General features: G+C 45.8%; 1 protein-coding gene across 7 annotated transcripts in view; it reads right to left on the bottom strand.

Moving 5' to 3' along the window:
• The window catches only part of Cgnl1 (cingulin like 1), a 147,066-nt gene that overhangs the window by 116,772 nt on the left and 9,237 nt on the right, over window positions 1–21,057 (bottom strand). The window contains exon 1 of one of the 7 annotated variants that reach the window (XM_060384806.1): window positions 18,914–18,933. The exons of 4 other annotated variants lie outside the window; for them this stretch is intronic. The gene's annotated coding sequence lies outside the window, so the exon portion shown is untranslated. Of the gene's footprint in view, window positions 1–1,877; window positions 2,066–18,913; window positions 18,934–21,057 lie in introns of those variants that run through there. 2 more of the 7 variants (XM_060384805.1, XM_060384804.1) reach the window with 2 other exon arrangements.

Below are 21,057 nucleotides of genomic sequence, written 5' to 3'. Positions count from 1 at the left end.
GGATGAAAGACTCCCATAAATCTAAGACCTCCTCTTCCAAGAGAAAAAGAGACATTTCAATTTTGAGTGACGAATGCAGAGTTTGACTCCTGAACCACTTTACCCATAGGTGTCTGATGCCAAACACATCAGCAATTATCACTAATCAGTAATGATTACTAGTAAAGTCAAAAATCACACTGGCTATTCTTCATGTGTCAAGGTCGATGCTAAACAGTCTATATCTGTAATATTTTTCCATGACTCTACTGGTAGTATCGTGTAATTTACCATTTTGCAGATGAGACAACTAAGGCTCAGAGAGGTTCAATCACTTGCCTAACATCACTTAGCAGCTGTAACAGCCAAAGGTCACATGGACCTTTCTATCTCCAAAGCTCAGCCTGTACGACAGGAGAAGGCATCTTGGTTAAGGGCCTGGACCCTCTACAATATTCATGATGCTTCCCAAAATACCAATTCCAGGAGCACCCCTGTAAAGCTACACAATCCACAAATGGCCAAATGAGCTTTTGGAAGTCATCTATAGCATAGGTTGGGGGAGGGGAGCCCTTACAGAGAATTATAAAAAAACGGGCTGGGTGGTGGTGTGGTACATGGAAAATCTGCCAGGAAACCAGCCATTGGGCATCTACCAAAGCTGTGTGCCTACCCAGCGAGCAGTGAGAACGGGACAAGTTCCCAGGCCACCTGGACCCCACATGGACCTGGGAGTCTTTCTGGTGTGTTTCAGATTCACAGCAGATGGGAGAAGCTGTAGGCAAGGAGGCTCTCTGAAGGGCAGAGCCAAGGTATTAGGAGAGCTGGCTTAATTGTGATGGACAGCAGAGTATAAAGAGTGATGTAAAACCTTAAGAGAAAGTAAGAGTGCTGCTGGAGATTCTGAAGAAATGGAGAGTTGTGGCCCCAAGCACCCTGGAGGCACCCAGAGGTATCTCCCACCTCTGGAAGCAACAGGCTCTTAGTCAAGTCTCTACTTCCACCTTTTGTCCCATTAAGGAAAGAGTGGGAGCTGAGAACATAGCTCAGCTGGTAGAGTACTTGCCTAGGATACATGAGGTCCTGAGTTCAGTGCCCACACCCTGACAAAATGGGCATCACGGTGCACTCCTGTAATCCTAGCCCCCATGGGTGAAGGCAGGAGGATGTGAAGTTCGAAAGTTTAACACCAGCCTAGGGATATATGAGAACCCTCATCACTGGACATATACCAAAGACGCGTGCACACTCAGTGTGCCTCACAGTGAAGCTAAGATAAGTTCCCAGGCCACCTTGATCCTGTGTGGACCTGGGGGTGTCTCAGATTCACAGCAGACGAAAGAAGGAAGCAATAGGTTCCTCTTACATTCCAACATATGAGCTTGGAAGACCTCCAGATGGTCTCCCAAGAAAGACCAAGCAAACTGAGAACAGGATGGCCACTCATGAGGCCATTATGGGATGGAAAGAGGTCATGAATGAATAAGCACTTTATTACCTGTCACTCATGGGGGAAACAGGAGGCATGAAGTCTATGTTTCTATAGTCATTGCAAATCCAGCCTCTCTCTCTCTCTCTCTCTCTCTCTTTCTCTCTCTCCCCCTCTCTCTCTCCTTTCTCTCGCTCTCTCTCCCCATTCCCTTCTGTCTCCCTCTCTCTCTCTCCCTCCCTCTCTCTCCTTCTTTCTCTCTCTTTCCCTCCCCATTCCCTTCTCTGTCTCCCTCTCTCTCTCTGCCTCCCTCAAATCTTCTCTCTCTCTTCCTCTTTCTCTCTCTTAGTCTCAGAAAACTAGTAGACTCAACCCAATGGATCCAGAGCATTGATTCCATACAGGCCTGCCTGACCTATGTGCCCCACAACAGCAATGAATGAAGCTCAACACAAAATTCTAAACTTACTTAAACCTTATGAGGGCTGGAGAGGTGGCTTAGCGGTTAAGAGCACCAATGTTCTTTAGAGGACCGGCATTCCATTCCTCACACTCACATGGAGGCTCACGACCATCTATGACTCCAGTTCTGGGGACTCCAACACCCTCTTCTGACCTCCACAGGCACTGAACATTCACAGTACATATACATGCATACTGGCAAAACAGAGAGAGAGAGAGAGAGAGAGAGAGAGAGAGAGAGAGAGAGAGAATAAAAATAAATAAATCTCAAAAATATTAAAAAAAACATATGGCAATTGGTTTCTGTAACTCCGTTATGAAATAGGAACTTCATAGGTGACAATGTCCTACTGTATGTCTAAAGGCTGGACACCTGTAAGAGAATAAAGAAAGCATTCTAACACAGATAGCCAAAAAGAAAACAGGCTATTTTTGGAGACTCCATCAGTGTGGTTGTCCATTCACAGGCACATTTGAGATGGGAATCCAGAGTCAGTGAGGGCAAGAATCAGAGAATCAATAATTCCAACCCTTTCCCCATACAGGAGACATCCAGATCATCACACAGGGAGCTGGAGACAGAGGAAAAGGAAGGCAGGGCACAGGGCAGCAAGGAGCTTTCTGCATATCCCTGCCTAACCTGCAAGCTAGCTGGGAGAGAAACCTCTTCACAAGCTCTTGCCTGCCCCTGAAGGTGGTTTGGACCTATTGCCTATGGACCCCTAGGCTGGACCAGAGCGTTACTGGTGCTCTCAAGAATGGCTTCAGGCCCATCACTGGCATCCGTCTCAGCTCAGGACAAGATCTCTAACCCTCAGCAGCTGGTTGCCTTCTTGGAGAAAAGAAGTCAACCCAAGCCAGTCCCCAGAAGGAAGCCAGGCAGTGTCGCACAAAAGTCTATGCACACTGTCGGAACAGTCAACACTGATCGGGTAACAGAAAACAGACTGGAGCTTGCCTGGAATTTTCCAAGAAGTATTTGATGCACTTGGTTTAGAAAATTTTTCAGAACTGGAAAGGCGGCAGGAAAATGCATGGGGTGCTGCAAAGTATTAAGAAACTGCATACAGAAGTGAGCTAAAGGCCAATGAAATTGCATGCCTTCAACCCCAGCATTTGGGAGACAGAGGCAATAGGATCTCTGTGAGTTCGAAGCCAGCCTGGTCTACATGGAGAGCTCTAGGCTAGCCAGGAAAACACAGTAAGACCTGTCTCACAGAGAGAGGGGGGGGGAAGACATTTGGTGGGTCTTGAATACCACACAGCACAAATGTCCTCACAGTTAACCTACAAGTTCCCTGCCGATAGGGACAGCCAAATACTTTGTGGAGGGGAGCGAATGAGAATATTTTTTTATTCGGTATTATGACGACTCACTTGTATTTCGTATCAGAAAGAAGTATGTGCGCACTCATTATTATCAACTTAGCACACACACTCTTTTAATAGTTGGTTTGTTCTGAGTTAACCCTTTCCTGGAGCACACACCCCTGCAAGCAGACAAGGCTGGCACTGACTTAAGTAAGAACTAACTTAACAGTCCAAGGAGTGCCTGAGCCCAGCCACACAATAAGGGAAGAGAGCAAAGAATGATAGGGTAACAATGAGAGAGAGAGACATTGCAGGCCTCAGAAAGGTGGCCAGCCACCTAACCACAGGAGGGGACTGAGCTCCAGAATGACCGGCAGGCAGCCGTTGTCAACCCGCTTCTCCCTATATAAGCAGCTGGCTGGAGACAGTCAGAAGACAGCCTCCAAGGACATCAAGCTGCTTTCCTCTCAGACAGTGAGCTCTCTGGGTACGGTGCAGCTTTAAGATTTAGCTTTAAGATTTAGAGCGATGGCTCAGCGCTTAAAAGCACCTACTGCTCTTCCAGAGGACCCGGGTACAATTCCTAGCACCCACATGGCAGCTCACAACTGTAATTACAAGATCTGACATCAGTAGACATGCATGTGGGCAAAATACTAATGCACATAAAATAAAAATAAATAAATTATTTGGAGCTGGGCGTGGTGGCACATACCTGTGATCCCAGCACTCTGGGAGGCTGAGGCAGGCGGATCTTTGTTGAGTTCGAGGCCAGCCTAGTCTACAAAGTGAGTACAGGACAGCCAAGACTACACAGAGAAACCCTGTCTCAAAAATCCAAAAAAAATTCAACCCCTCCCTCTGCTGATTCTGAAGTGGTGATGATCATGAAACTTAATTTTTTTTAATTTATAATGTCTTCTCTCTCTCTCTTAGTGTGTGTGTATGTGTGTGTGTGTGTGTGTGCTTGAGAGAGAGAGAGAAAACACCAGATCCACCTCATCACACAAGCCTGTTTAATTGCAAACATATAAGCACCTACATGCATACACCACACACAAAAAGAAATTCTTATCTTTTCAGCAAAAGCAGAAAGAAGCTGAGGCGTGGGTGTGCCATGTCTGATACCTGTGGACAACAGCTCTGTGCCTTTCCGAGGCCCTTGCTTACCCACTTTTACTAATCAGGCTCCCTCCCAAACTTGGTCCTCAGACCGCAAACAGAAAACCCTCCACTAAGCCATAGCACGGCTTACCGGAGGCAGGTACTCACTCTCGGGGTCCCGAGCCCTCTGTATCAAATCCTTTCTGGTGCTGATGGCTGGTGCCTCTAACCTCCCAATAGGGAAGGAACCATAGCCACCAGCCAGGCTCAAAAATGACAAGTCTAAATGCAAAACAGCACACAGGAAAGGCCCTCTGCAGGGAACTTTCTGTTCATGACTTTTTCCTAGTTGTTTGGGTTTTCAAACCAAACATAGTTTTTATTGGACCTATTTCTCTGCATTTTTTCTCATAAGAAAAACAACTCCCTGATTAGGCTCCACTTAGAACACACAGCCACACCTATGCTTTATCTGAGTGCCTTCCAATTGTCTGAAACCCTCACAGGCCAGGGCCAATTTTAACAAATTTTTTGAGCGGGTATGTGTGTAATGCTAGACCTCACAATGTATGTGTGCTGAAGGAGGCACAAATGCATGTGCACCCATACATGTAGAGGCCAACAGTCAAGCCCACGTGCCATTCAGGAGCCAGTTTTAAGACAATATCTCATCTTATTTAAGATAGTATCTCTCACCCTGCACTCAGGAGGCAAAGGCAGGCAGATCTCTAAGTTCAAGACCAGCCTGGTCTATAGAGCGAGCTATAAGTTCCAGGGACAGCCACAGCTACACAGAGGAACACTTTCTTAAAAAAAAAAAAAAAAAAGGTAGTGGTTCTCACTGGCCTTGAGCTTATGAATTAAACTAGTCCTACGGATCTACCTATCTTTGTCTCCAAGCTCATTGCCTAAGGTCTGAAGATAACACATAGGTCCCCTAAGCACTGTAACAACTCAGCTATCTCTCCAGCCCAACACTTTCTTTCTTTCTGTCTTTCTTTCTTAAGAGTTATTTTTGTTTTATGTGTGGGCATTTTTGACAGCATGTATCTGTGTGCCCTGATGACTGTAGTGCCTGAAGAAACCAGAGAGGGCACCAGATCCTGGGTAACTGGAGTTACAGACAGTTGGGAGCTGCCGCATGGGTGCTGGGAACTGAACCCAGGTCCTCTGTGAGAGTACCCAGTGCTCTTCCCAGCTGAGCCAACGCTCCAGTCTGACCGTTTCACCTACCAAAGAACACTGCCCAGGCCTCAGCAACCTGTCAGCGTCTCAGACCTCCCCCCCCTCCTCCTCCTCACGAGTGCCTCGCTTGGGTTACAGCAGCAGTCCCCTAAGGTCAGCTCAAGTCACAGGCGTGCCTCCTCCGACCCCTTCTCCATTCTCCTCAAATCCAGTGTGATCATTTCAGACAAGTCTCATACACTCGCACTTCAGCTTGAAAATTGCTTATTTCTTTCTTTGCTTTCAGGATAAAGCATAAACGTCACATCATGGCATATAAAACCTGGCTCCTGACATCTCCATCCAAGTGCTGGCTCTGCAGTCTCCAAGGGTAGCTTGCTCCTTTCTTTGCTCAAGCTTCCCCTACAGACCCTACTCTTCTCAGGCCTGACTCTTCCCTTGACCAGATTCCAGAATTTCTGTTTACTACCATATGCATGCCCTAGAGTGGACCTCATCCCCATGTCCCTTTGCATATCTGCCTCAGCTGCAGGGGAGTGCCCTGGCTTCATCCCTATCACAGCTAGTTCCTAATAGTATACAATGGATAAACACAGGATCAGCGCAAGGAGTCAAAGGTCAACTTTGAGTGGGCTTAGTGTCGTGTACCTTTAATCTCAGCGCTACCAAGGATGAGGCTGGAGGATCTCAAGGTTGAGGCCAGCGTGGGCTACACAGTGAGTCCCTGTCTCAAAATAAATAGATCAATAAGATAAATAAGCAACTCTGAGGGAGTCTAAGATAGTCTCTGGTCAATTCCTCTGCTGCCTGAGGCAAGAGGAACAGGAAAGTACACTACTTCCCAGAGACTTAACTCTGGGAAGATGGCTCCCCCCAAGTCATGTTCCAGAGTAATGAGCCCTGTGATTCCAAAGAGAACTACCAGACTGTGTACCCGGGAGACTAAGAGCCTCAAGGTAGTGTCTATCAAAGAAAAGAACTTCAGCTTATGACTGTGTGTTGGAGGTTGGAGGTTCAGGCCTCAGGGAAACCTAACTCCGCCTCCAGCAGAATTAACATAACCCAAGCAGCTAGCCCTGTGATGCCAATGAGAACACCTTCTTAGGATGTCTTCTTCCTAAAGATCCCACTTCTGCAGGAGTTCAGTTGGGCATGGACATACAGTAGCTGGCTGAAGCGCTTAGCTTCCACCACCCCCACCCTCATCTCAAAGTCCTTTGAAGACACCAAATAGAATAATGTCTTAAAATCCTTTCAGGCTAGAAGCAAATTGTCTGAACCAATATTTTCAACTTAGAGAATTTAGATATCAAGAGGGAGTACCTTGGTTTGGGCAGCAAAAAGACTAATTGTTTTTTGGGGGAGGTTGTTTTGTTTGTTCGTTTTTGTATTTATGTATATGGGGGAGGGGAACATACATGCCATGGAGTGGAGGCCAGAAGATAGCTTATCAGAATTGGTTTTCTCCTACCATCTAGGTCCCAAGGACTGACATCAGCTCATCATGCTTGGCTTTACCCCATGAGCCACCTCAGACATAACTGATTGCTATTCTAATAACCTTTCTCATTAAAAAAAGAAAAATCAAAACCCTCATTAAACATGTTTGGAACGGTAAGAACAAAAGCAACAGGGAAAAGCCAAGCAGATGGGGAGTCTCCGCAAAGCGTATTTGCTAAACACAAACAAAGAAAACGCCGTTCAAACATCAGGTTGCCATAGGCTCCATCAAGCCAGGCAAGGTGGCTAGTGTCTTCTCTTCTTCATGTACATGGCCAGCCATTCTGGAAGCCCACCTCAAGAGAGCAGAGGTGAATAGCTGATGGCCACCTCCAGTCATCAGAAGACCCAACTATTAGCCATCCCATCCCTCGCCAAAAAAGCAAAAAGCCTTTTCCACACCCTGTGCCTGGCCCAGAAATAAGACAATAGCCATAAGTCATATATCAGCTAGTCCAGAAGATGGTAGGCTGCTACTTCATAAGCCTCAACCTTTTGATAAATAAATGTAATAATAAATCACTGTTCTATACTATACGCAAATAAGTAACTGAGAACATGTAGCCATCCTCGGGTTCACTAAAGCATTTTTGTGAGAGTTTAATGAGCACACTGCATCTCCTGGTTGATGTTTTTAAACAGTTTAAAACTTTCAGGATCAGGCAGGCTTTCCTAGGAGATATCCCGGAGTTTTAGTTCCTACCTTGTTCTCACTCTCCCCAGACAGACTGTCCCCCCCACGCCCATTACCAACAGACTGGCCCCCCACACCCATCACACCACCTTGTAATGACTGCCAAAAGAATTCCACAGCAAGTGCTGGCTGTTCGCTGGGCTCCTCACCAGCGTCCTTCTCAGAACTTTCAACAGGCGGTCAGCTTCCATCTGAACCTTAAGATGGTTTGCAAAATCCATGTCCTGCACACCCATTCCCACCACCTCCCCTAAGACTTCTTAAACACACACACACACACACACACACACACACACACACCACTCCAGCCACTTCAGCTCTCTTGCTGTTCCCAGAACACACCAGCAATCCTCCTGTCGTGATATCTGTCTGAAAGTCTTTTCAAGTCCTGGCCTCATGTTTGATAACAGCCAAGGAGGCAGGCCAGCTGCAGATCTTAGCCCATTGTTGCTTTTCAGAGAAACTCTCCCAACAGCTCAACAGCTCCTAGGAAAGGCCTTTCTGATAAGGGAGGCTCCAATCCCCTAGACCACCTTATCTGGCCATATTGTTCTTTTCGGCTCTTATCACCCACTGATAAGCCTTTATCTGCTGGTGAGTTACTCTACTACCATTCAAGCTGTCGTGATGGGGCCTTTGATTAGCCAGACATTTGGGACTGCATCCAGCAGGCAGTGGGGAAATGCCTTGTTTGCATTCTTACATGAATAAATGAATCCATCAATCAATAGCATTTGTATTAAAAGTTGTATCCTGCTGGGTGGTGGTGGCCACGCCTTGAATCCCACAACCCAGGAGGGAGAGGCAGGTGGATCTTTTGAGTTTGAGGCCAGCCTGGCCTACAGAGTGAATTCCAGAACAGCCAGGACTACACAGAGAAACCAAAAAAAAAAGGAACTCCCAAAGAGTTTTTCTGAAGGCCCTGCTTTATTCATGTTCCCACCGCTGTCATTGTGGGAAATAGCTTACAAAGGACAGAAGTAAGAAATTCACAGCGACAGGACAGGCTGGTCGGAGCAGGAAGTTATTACCTGAGGGTGAGTACAGAAAGGGCCACCGATCTCAAATTCAGAGTAGTAAATACCTCATAATGGCCCACAGTCAGTAAGAGAAATCAGATATGCCAGGGATGAGAGGGAAAGGGCCCGCACTCTAGAGAACAGCGTATGGCATCCGATTAACAGGATGGGGGAGGTGGGACAGAAGCGTGCCGCTGATACAAAAAAAGTACGAGGCACCTCACAGCTGGCAGAGCATTAGTATAAATGTGACAACGAGGATAGCTGAGGAAGTGGGCGAGTAGAGAAAGCACATAAGGCCCTGTGTTCATTCCCAGCCCAATCACACACTGTGGGGGCGGGGGAGACGACGGGGTGGGAGGTAAGAGAAGGTGAGAGCAAACAGAAGGTACTGCGCACGTGCATAAAAGTGGCCTGAATAATTGCAGGAAGCCAGCCCTATAGAAGGAGGTCCAGCCCACTGAGAAAGCACAGTATGAGTCAGGGACAGACTGGTCCAGCCAAGACCACCACGATGACTGCCCCTGAGAGACAGACCCCCTTTGCCCATAGCTAGCAATCGGAGAGCCTTAATAGTCACTTTCTAAACACTCCCCCGACATCCTGGAAGACGCTGTGGAAAGTACAGCTCTGTGATCGCGGCTTCAAGCTGACATCATTGGAAACACCTCCTCCCCTCTTCAGGAGAGCTGGGAAAGGATATACCTCTCCGTTTTCCGTTTGAAAGAAAGTATACACGGATGCATGAGTGTATGCACACGTGGACGAATGCATGGATGCCTGCAGGTCACTACCTTCTCACAGTATTTGAATCTGTACCGTAAAGCCCCATTCAAAGGAGTAGGAAATATGTTCCATGGGCAGGAAAACAAGAGGTCCCCAGGAGTGACTTAGTCTAAGACTGAAAGGGCAGAGATCGCAGCAGCTGAAGCCTTTAAACTCCACCAGGACCACTGGGTATTTAACCCCTCAAATGCTTGCAAGCACTTCCTATGTACAAACCAGGGAACCACTGGGAGAGTATAGAGTGACACAGACCCCAAACTGACAGACTCTCTGAGCTTAGAAAATAAAGCTTTCATTTTAAGCTTCTGTATCGCAAGTGAGTTTTCTCAGCTTCCACCTGGAACCCAACATTGGTGCATTGGCTGGGAAGCTAAGTGCTCACACCTGTAACCTGTTTTGGGGATCCCCACCAGTGAGCCTGTAAGTCTGAATCTGATCTGTTTGGTGGTACCAATCTGAGACCTAAAAGAGGACAGCTGGACATGGAAAATCTCCTAAGGTCAGAGGAGGACCGGGGACATCTGATCCCTCTCTGGTTCCCTTTGGGGAACTCTGTCTGATCCTATATTGTTGAAGTCTCAGGACCATGTTCTTTTTGTCTCTCCTGTCTGTCTGCTTTATTGTCTTGCCACTCCATTCATTGATGTAAAGTTTTGTTTCTGACTATACTCTCCCTCATCAGCCTGTCGCCAGAATCTCAGGGGACACCGTGTATCCTGGAAAACTCTGCATGTTCTGCCAGCTTGAACAGCCAGTCTTCCAGACTGGCTGGCCATTTGAGGGCTCAGTTAACCTGTCTGATTTATTTGCAGTCTGAAATGTCATCTTCAGATCCCCTGGGCATACAGACCAGGCCCCATATAGTGTTGCCTGGATTTTCCTGGTGGAGAAGGCCCCTCACGTGTTCCTGTTGGGGAAGCATCTGAGCATGGTGGCCTGTCCATGTCTGTCAACATGTGTTTATAGTTTCGTTTAGTTTAATTGCTGTTCTGTGTTTTATACTCAGAAGATAGGCCACACTTAACCTGCTGGCCATTCACCCCTTCGGACTTGGGCAGGACACACAGCGCTCTGTCTGTCTTTGAAAGTCGGTTTTATCAGTGTCTGTCCATGTCCACATCAGTTTGTTTTTCTGCGTCTCACAGTCTTGGGAAAAGGCTAAACTTCATCTGCTGGACTTAGTTTTTAACTCATTTCAAGGATTTTCGGGAAAAAAAGGCAGCTGAACTGATAAGCCGGCTCTACCCTTGGAGCCCTGCCCCTGCAAGCCCAGGACTGCCTGGACAAGCTGCTCTTAGAGGGGCACCGGCGGCTTCTCAGCTTCCCCCGTAAGAAAGCTAGTGGCTGGTTCTCCTGCAAAGCCTCTGTGGTCATGAGAATTGGATTCAACTGGTAGCAAGGTGCTCCTCCCTTAAAATTACAGCTGAAAAAAGTAAGGAAGGTTTTATTTTGAACGTATAAATATATGTATGGCCACCACGTTTATTTCTGACTGGCCTTAAATGTATGCGTTTACTACTAAGTTCTGTATGTCTTGGTTGTAGATTATTGGTTACTGGGTATGTTTAAAATCTGTAACAACTCTAACAAAAAAGTTAAACTTATAACTTAGGCTTGGAGCCATTCTAAACAACAAATGGCGTGAGCCAACTAAAGAAACCAGGTCTCCAAAGGTACTTTTGGGATAAGATTTTACATAATTTCTGTCCTGAATTAAAAATCAGGCTTAAAAAACAAAGAAAGAAAGAAAAATTTAAAAAAAAATAAGATTTAAAGCAACGTTTGTTTAATAAGGTATTATGAGCTGAACCTCCAAGAGTTGGGATACAAAAACTTTTCTTGCTGGTAGCTAAACTTTATAACATCAAAATAATGCACTTGGTATTGATTTTAGAGATACCAAACTGTTTGCACTGTTAAAATGTGGCTTTGCCTTCTAAAAATTATTGTTATGCTATGTGACTTCACTCTTAAAAAGAGGTACTTTATTTTGATATTGCAAAAATAAGTTTTTAAAAATGTTTAAGGCCAGGGGCTGGAGAAATGGCTCAGTGGTTAAGAGCACTGGTTGCTCAAATAAAGCATTAAAAAAAAAATGTTTAAGGCCATGAAATGTTTTAAAATTTATCAGGTACATTATAATGTCTTTATTAATATATGATCTTGATAAATAAATTAAAAATGGTTTAACTATCTCTAAATCTAGTTCTTTTTCATTGTAAATTATTTCTCTTTTATGATTACTAACCGTATTAATGCCTCTTGGGAAGAAAAAAAAACTTTTGTTTGGGTAAATCAACCTTCTTACGTTTTATTATCTGTAAATCTGAGCCAGCTTTGGTTTGATGACCCAGGCACAAATTGGATACCATTAGCAATGCTGTTAACTGGACCCAAAAGATTTGTTGCTGCTCTTATATTAGAAATTACTGTCTTAATTGGAATTTGGGGGTCAGTCATGGCAGTAGTTTACAGGTTCATACTGCAGAACATGTTAGTCAGCTTTCAACAAAATGTGTCCTTAGCACTAATTACTAAAAAAAAAAAAATAATAATGAACATCTAAAGGATAGGATAAATGCTTTGGAAAAAGCAATTTTCCTTATGCATAATCAAATTCAAAATATTAAAGTTAGATTAATTGTTCCTATCATTTACAGCTTAAATGAATTAGTGTCACTCCACTTCCATACAATGCTTTTAAGGTGATCTGGGCACAGGTTGAGGTCTACTCCATGAGCTATGGAACAAATAAATCTGCGTTAGCCACAATCATGTAGTCTTTACATTAACAAATTACAGCCAGCAGTTCAGCTCAGTTGGAGTCCACCTCAGCTTCCAAGGTTGCAAATACATTCTTACAATCTCTCACTTCTTTTATATCAGGACAGGACTTCTGGTCTATTGTCATAAATTTAGGAGGAAATCTGGGAGTTTAATTTTGGTTTTTGTCCTTCCAGTCATCATCCCAAAACCTGAGAAAGCCCTATGCCACACAATGAGATCTACAGGCCCTTAAGTTAACAAATAAAAGGGTGGAAATGACGCTCAGCCATATACAATGGGAACAGAGAAAAGCATAAAGCCAGCCCAGCTGCTTGACAAAGAGCCAGTGAAGCTGAGCCTCGTGATGCAATCGCTGTGGTGCAGTCTCTCACTCTTTTGGCCTTGATCTCTACATGTCACATGCTTGGGGGTCTTCTATTATTTGTACAACTTGAGGACACTGGATTGATGGAAAATTTCTTATGGATCATTTACACCTTCTCCCAAGAGTACTGTTTCTGTGCTTTCCCAGGAATGTCCTGACCATAAAACCCTCCCACCTTTAGGGAGATAACCTTATCTGGGCCTACTTAAAGGTCTGCCTTACGTGCTGGAGGTTGTGACTCAAATAATTATGCCAGAGACCTCCTTATGAGGCTCCAATTCAAGAGACTCTTGGCACATCGGCCCCTGCACTCACTCAGAAACAAAATAATCAGAACAAAGTAAATTTAAAAAGGTAAACAATATTTGGTAGACTAGAGGAGTTGGCAGCAGATCAATTAAAAGCCTCTTCCTACTACCGATGGACAAAGAATGGTGTGGATAAATGATAAAAGAATAAAATATTAAAACCTCCCTTTCTTAGAAAAAAAATTAACTTGTACAGGCCACTGTGGTGTCTTATGACCAAGAAAGAAAAGCATACGAAGATTAGACATATAAATAAATTCTACAAAAATATAAAATATAAACATTGTATTATGACAGAAATTAGATAATAACCGCAGCAACCTTAGCTTAAGGACTTCTCTTAGGCCTACTGACAATTAGCACTCTGACTATTAAAAGTTGATGATACACTACTTGGGACATGACAATCTGCCCAGGATGGCCTGCTGGATGCTCTATGACAAACCCAGGAAGATTACTGGCAACAAGACACAGAACAATGCCAACATTGTAGCACTGGCTTTCTTTCCTCCTGAGGCAGCATATCAGGCCAGGCAGGCCTGGAATTCAGATCCACCTGCCTCTGCCTCCTGGTTGCTGGGACTTAAGGGATGCTTCATCATGCCTGGTCCTATTTCTTTTTTTGTTTTGTTTTGTTTTCTCACCCACAGGATTTTTACTGGAGCCAAAATAAGTATGTTGTGAAAAAGTGAAACACGGTTTTTAAAGGTGGGGGGAACTTTAGCTTTTCAAAACACAAGTGACTCAGATTTTGGTCAATAATGCCACAACACCACCATTTATTTAACTATAATTGGAATTTTAAGGTCCAATCTTTGTTTTAAAATTTTTTATTGCATATTTATTTACTTGCAGCTGTGCCTGTGTATGTGTGTGAGTGCGCGTGTATTTGAGTGTGCATGTGTGTGTATGTGTGTCAATGTGCGTACTCAGGAGCACCATTAGCACATATGCAGATGTCAGTGGACAACTTGCAAGAGTCCTTCTCTCCCTCTGTCGTGTGGGTCCCAGATGTCTGACTATGGGCATTAGGCTTAGTGACAAACGCCTTTACCTGCTGGCCCTTTAGGTCATACTTAATGTCAAACAACAAAAGCTCGGACTTCACATGTTTGAGGGGAGCAGAGGCAGGAGACCTGCTCTCTAAGTGATGCTTGCCACTCCAGGTGTGGTGCTGTGTGATCATCAGGTGGGTTCTCATTCATCACAGCAGGGGATGAACGCCTCCACAAAAGGCCAAGCAACCTCCAGTCCAGACGGGGAAGACAATTCACACCCAATCAAGAGTCTTTTTCTCAACAGACGTAGTTATCAGACCTGAGACAAGACTGGTTTTCAAACTCACTGTCAGCCTAGCGGCTGCTGAGCTGATCCCCCTTTAGCAGGCTCTGGTCTACTCTGGCAGGGTGAGCACGCAGCCCTCACACTGGAGTGTGAGTACACAGGCAGTGAGACTTCCTGCCCTCTTCCCCTCTTCCTCCAAAGAAACTCACAAAACTCAATAGGAGGGAAATCCCTGACCAGGTCTTTATTCCTGAACTTGCCATTCATTGTTTTCCAATTTCATGACATATGGTTTGAAAAGATTTCTTTTTTTTTTCTGAACAAAGTAACACCAACATAGAATTGAAGGAAAAAAACAAAACCAAAGCGGAAAACCACACAGATACATAAGTAAATCCTGGTGGGATGCTCCATACTGTTTATGCGGTAAATCTGAAGACAGTTTTGAGTTTTCATCTTACATTTCTTTTCTATGTTTTCAAAATATTTCTGTGCAATAAGCATCATTTGTTTGTTTGTTTGTTTGTATTTGAGACAGGGCTTCTCTGTTTAGCCCTGGCTATCCTATGCAGACTAGGCTGGCCTTGAACTCAGAGATTTGACTGCATCTGCCTCTCTGAGTGCCGGGCTTAAAGTCGTGCACCACCATGCCTAGGTTTCTTGTTGGGATGAAAATGCAAGTCAGTTGTTCAAGTACTTGCCTAGTACACACTGGGTTCAATCCCCATAGACTAATTTGACAAATGTAATATTAAACAAAAATAAAATGTGGCTCAGGCCTGAGTTCAATACCCAGACCCACAGGACCAAAGGACAGAACCAACTCTTGCAAGTTGTCCTCTGACCCCAACACAAATGCACACACATAAAATCACACACACATAAAAGAAATAAGTACAAGTCTTTTAAGTAAAGTCAAGACATGAAAACGGTACATGCTCTGTGACTCATTCGGTTTTTCGTGAAGTTCAAAGAGGAAAAACTTACATAGGGTAAGAGGCAGTGGCCACCGCTGAAGAACTGTAACTGGGACAGAGCATGAGAAAACCTATACAAGATCCCATATGCTTACGACTGGCATAGTTTACTTTGAAAAATAAAATCCGGGTTTGAGCCATAACTGTCACTGCCTAAAAGCTGCGGGGCCTTGACTCGATTTCTTTAACATCTCTAACCTGAAAGTGAAGAGAAATCAGCTGCTTCACAGAAACGTGAGGAGAATTAAGCGCGGTGGGGCCTGTGCAGTGATGCCTGACCAAGTAGGGCTCAGTGCTTGACCAGGACGGCTGCAGCAAACAGCTCCCGATGTCTTGGCTGGTACCAGGCCCTAAGCTCTGAGCCCTTGATTCTGTTGCCACTTCATCTCTCCAGTTCCCGTTCTCATCTCTTACTCAAGTCAGGAGCGAAACTGGTGGCCCAGGGAACCCAGAAGCATAGGACCCAAACTCATCTCACAAAGGGCGCATTACACTGCAGATGCTGTCTCTGAGGTTACGGCCAGAGTCACCATATCAGGACCGACCACCCACTGAATGGGGAAAGAAAAATCACTGGAGGCTCCCAAAGCCGTGGCTGATTTCTGCAGGAGAAAGAATGTTTTATTCTGGTGGGATAATTCATTTGGAACGGAGGAGTCGCCGGGGAATGGAACGGGTTCATCTTTCTTGCCTAAGGAAGGAGAAGGGACAGCCGGCCCTCTCTTAGAAGTGTTTCATGTTGACTGGCTAAATTTACCACCCTTTCCTGTATCCCAGATTTACACTCAATTTGCGAAGCATATGCCTGTGGGGAAATAACGTTAGATGCTGGTCACACAGTAAAGGATTCGGATTAGCTCAGATCATTGAACCACCGTAAACACATCCTCCAGGCTGAGGTCAGCCTGCATGCTGACTGTGACTCATCCCGACCAGCCTTCCCTTTAGGCAAGGCACGTGTGCTCCGGTTCAAACCCAGCCCCACCGCTCCCCAGCTGTATCACTTTGGCAAAGTACTTAATCTCTCTGTGCCTCAGTTTCCTTAGTAAGACGGACTCACAAGGAGGTCATTGCAAGAAGAAGATGAATTAGTTCCTGTCCCGAGTAAGTACTTAGAGAAATGCCAAGCCCTGTTGAGTCATTTGGAGTGTTGGCTTATTCCAGACTTATGATGGCTCCTGAATGTGGTGCAGAATTCAGCTAAAATTATGCAATCTAATCACAAACTTTGTGGATATAGCATAGAGTGTCTGAAAGGCAGGAGGCGTTTCTTAAACATAAGTCAAGGGAGCATGAACACCATGTCATCTGTGCACCGCAACACACACACAATTTAAATCAGGTCAACTTTAAAACATAACAGGCCAATGAACTCAGATTCTCTGCATCTCAACTTAATGCCTCCAAAAGAGGGGAAACAATTCCCAATATGTCTAAGCACTTATTTGACTATATATGCACATATACATGTATATGTATGTATTGATAGTTATGTATATGTACATATATGTACACACACACACACACACACATATATATATGCTATGTAGTTATGTTATGCAGTTATGTAGGTGGGTTTGGACTGTGGGTTCCTTTCACCCTGCAGCAAGAAGGCTCACTAAGATTGTGCGTTTTCCTTCCTTTGTAAATGTGGAAAGCTTTTCATTTTGTTCCAAAGGAAACGGCTGTAGCAAAGTTCGATGACATCAGACACCACCATTGTCTGATGGTGTGAGTATCCGGTGGCCGTTACAGAAGTGCTTAATGCTAAAACCCAGGAGCACAGCACCTAAGGGCAACTTCATGGGACATCCCGTACAACATTCTTCCTTCTGATTTACCGGATCCCAACCCAGAAAGCCAGCCCTAGAGCAAGGGAATGATGAACAGCACAACGCAATAGTCTACTACCCCACGGCCCGGCCTCCCAGAAAAAGCCTTTGACACTCACACACCTCTGTGTTCCCATGGGGAGGGAGTCATGCTTGGAATGTTGCCACGTGTGACCCTGCCTTCACACCAACGGACACGTTCACATTTTTCTACAGACCGACCAATGGCACCGAAGATGCCTATCTTACTGACTGCTAGCAGCGGTTCTGGTCTTGTTACCAAAGCAATACAATCCAGATAGCACTCCCTGCTATACTGGTCCAGGGTAAGGAAGAGGGCAGAGGCAGACAGACACCTGTGCATCCGAGGCCAGCCTGACAGAGTGAGTTCCAGGCCAGCCAAGACGACATAAGTGAGACCACATATCGCAAAGGAGAACAAAGACACACAGACTCCAAGAAGCCCCACGCTACAAACACACCACACTGCAAGCCATCTCCAAGAAGATTTTGTTAGACCCTTTTCTGTGAAACCCCCTCCCGGCTTTATTCTGCAGACCCTGGCATCCCAGGTGTCAGTGTGCCCCAGATGGACGGGAAGTTCCACACTCAGATCAATTCCCAGCAACGACCACGTCTGAGAGCTAAGAGTAAAAGCAGAAATGACAGCTGAGTTTTATTTGAGAAATAAAATTTCCAACAAGCCCTACTTCCTTGCGGAGCTGAGCTGGGCTGTACAGTTCGTAAAGTTTGCTTTGGGTCTTGACCTAAACATCCATTCACTCTTCAAATATGTCTCGCTCTGTGCCAGGTACCAGGGGAGGTTTAAAGAAAAAAAAAAAAAAAAAAAAAAAAAAAAAAAGACCTTATTTTATGGCTGGGCTTTTCCCCTTTACATCAACCAGACACAGCTAAAGCAGACTCCCTGTCCTCAGGTAGACAAGTTTCAGACTGTCCTAGCCAGGGCCTTCGAGGTCTCTCCTTCGGCTCCCCTCCCCCACTCTACTAATCCCAAACCTGGCTGGCCAGGTTCAGCAGACAAATGCCAAGGAATTGCTTACAACCCTAACTGAATTCCCAAAGTAATTTCAAGTGTTAAATAAAGAGAGCATTAAAAAGAAACCCTATAGTCTAACTCCACTGTCTGTGTACTGTGTTTCATCAGTAAATGAGACATTTTCTCCCTAATGTCAGAACAGGCCTGTCCCCGCCCTGCCCCCAAAAGCTGGGAGACTCACACACTGAACAGCCTTGGCCACGAAACCCTTTCAGCAAAGCACCGGGAGAAGTTCACGGCCCTCAGTGTGTCCACCTCGGAAACGTACACGTGGCCTCGCCATCTGTGAGGCACGCTTTCCTCCAGAAGCCAGGCGTGACACCATGCCCCACAGATGGCACAAGCCAAGCCACCAGGTAGAAAGGCCACTGAGCTCTGGAAGCAAGAAGTCTCCCCAGTCCCTCTCTCCCAATGCCTGTAAACACCCTGTGCCCATCACCTCAGAAGCTGGTGGGGAGGGGCACCGGGACTCAGCTCCAGGCAGAACAGGGCCAGCGATTACTGGCTGGACCCTGCAGCCTGTCAACCTCTGCCTGAGCCACTGGCTCACTGGGGTTCTCTCTCCCCCTGTGTCCTGGCCCAGCATTGGAGGGGTCTCCAGAGCAATACTAGCAAAAACAAAAGGTAAGGCTACAACACTGATTCTGAGGACAAGGCTTCTCCCCAGCACCTGCTCCATGGTACATTCTTGGGAGTTTGGTGAAAGCAAGCAGCCAGTGGCCTGCGGCTTCTTGCTCGCCTCCCCATCACCTCTCCAGAGCCAAAGCAACACACAGAGGCTCCCCAGCTTTCACAGGGCCTGGTGGGGTCCCAGTGCCCTAAGCCCAGAGCTGACCTGCTTCCCTGAGTGGTTTTTTTAAACTTCTTTTTGTTGTAGTCTTCACTCTGGGAGCACAGAAGGGGTGGCTGAGGTGAGAAAGGTGGCAAGCTCTTTCAAGGTGACTGTGAGGCTCCACAGTCTCTGCAGAGAGCTGGTTTTACATCTTTATGCAGCTTCAGGCTTCTCTTATAGACTCCCGTCGAGGCTCCTGAAAGGGGGGGCACATAGAGCCAAGAATGCCCTCTACCCCTTCACAGGACACCCACACTCACCTCCCCGGCTCCCCGCCTCCCAGCCTCGGGTCTAGGTCAATGACAAAACTACAAATCTGCCAGGGCCTCTGCCTCGAGTCTAAAGCAAAGGATATTATTAAAGGCACAGGTTAAGGATCCCTCACTCCTCGGCTCCTCATTTAGAAGCCCTCGGTGGCGTGCAAAGTAAACACTTCCCAAGAATGCTTTAAAACGAAGGGAGGTTTTTATTAAATGACTTAATTGAGGGCCACTTCTCCTGGCGGAAAGCTTTTAAAGCGAGGAAGAAAGGGGGCCTGGCGGGTGTCTCCCAGACACTTGTTTTGAAAACCTGCCATGCTGTCACGGGAAATTAAGCACAACGGGGAGGAGGGGGGAGGGGAGGGGGCGGGGTCCCCGTGTGTGTTCCTTCAGTGTGATCTCCCGCAGAAATAAAAAAAACCCAGAAAACCTATTCCTGGGCGCGCCTAGCAAGAGTGCCCCATTCCAGCGAGCATGTCAAGGGTCACTGGAAGCATGTGATGGGAAAAGTGGGGAAAATTAAGGCTTATAGGCAAAAAAGGATCCAATAGATGATGAAAGAAAGGCATTTTAAAACTTAAAACAAGACACTGGTAAGGACAGCCAGGATGCCTTCAGTTCCAGCACTTGGGAGGCAGAAGCAAGCTTCATCTGCATATTGAGCCAGCCAGGGCTACACAGTGAGACCTTGTTTACACCCAACTCCCACCCCCACCCCCACAAAATGGTGGTGAACAGCACTAGAGAGCTGGTAAATGATGCAGAGATAGAAAAGAGCTTTGAAAACATTTATCAGAGAAGGCTCCAGATACGGAAGGCCACGTACGACAGGAAATCTCCAGAACAAGCATTTTTGTAAAGGCAGAAAGAAGATCCGCTGTTGCCAGGGCCTGATGGCAGGGAAAATGTAGGTAGGTACAGGGCTTCTGCTTGGGAACATGAGGCGGTTTAGAATCAAATAGTAAAGATGGTTGCCCAACACGGTGAATATACCATCCTACTGAAATGTAACTTTCACATTGTGTATTTTATCAAACAAACAAACAAACCAAAAAATAAAAATAATAAAAGGCCTCCCAGGGACTGGAAAGATGACTCAGTGGTTCCAAACACAGGCTATTCTGGAAGAGCGCCCCGTTCCCAGAACCAACAGAGCCTGTCACAACTCTCTGTAACGCAGTTCCAGGAACTCTGACTCCCTCCTCTGGCCATCACAGGTAATGCACACATGTGATACACATGCACACATGTGATACACATGCACACATTCAGGCAAACACTCACATACATGTTATTTTTTTTAATGTGCTGAGAGGCTTCAGAACCAGAAGCAATCCATCCCTTGCCTGGGCACCAATACACACACCACTGACTGAAATAAAACGGATATTGCTCTACCAAGTCTGTGCATGTCAGTGTAAGAACTTTTCACAGAACAGTCTGATCTACCACCCAGGCTGAGACCCAGCTGCTCTCTAACTGCTGCCCTCATCGCCTCCACTGTGCTCATGCATGAACTACAACTTCTGAAAACACCTGGAGAGGGTGCCTGTTGGCTGGGAGTCTGGCTTGGTAGCACTAGTGTGGCATGCACAAGGCTGTGGGTTTGATCCCAAGCACTATAGTTACTATTATTATTAATTATTATCGTTATTATTTAAAGGCATACCTCCTGGAATCTCACTAGCACCTTCACACTGGAGCAGCTGCTTTCTCAACCTGTGGGTCTCGACCCCTTCGGGTTTCTCTTATCAGATGTCCTGCGTATCGGGTGTTTACATTATGATTCGCATCAGTAGCAAAATTACAGTTCTGAAGTAGCAACAAAAATAATTTTACAGTCGGTGGGGGGGTCGTCACAACATGAGGAAGCATCCTAAAGGGTAG

This window comes from Meriones unguiculatus, chromosome 6 (assembly GCF_030254825.1).
Source record: "Meriones unguiculatus strain TT.TT164.6M chromosome 6, Bangor_MerUng_6.1, whole genome shotgun sequence".
In the NCBI taxonomy this organism is placed as follows: Eukaryota; Metazoa; Chordata; class Mammalia; order Rodentia; family Muridae; genus Meriones; species Meriones unguiculatus.
This window is presented reverse-complemented; position numbering and strand designations above follow the sequence as displayed.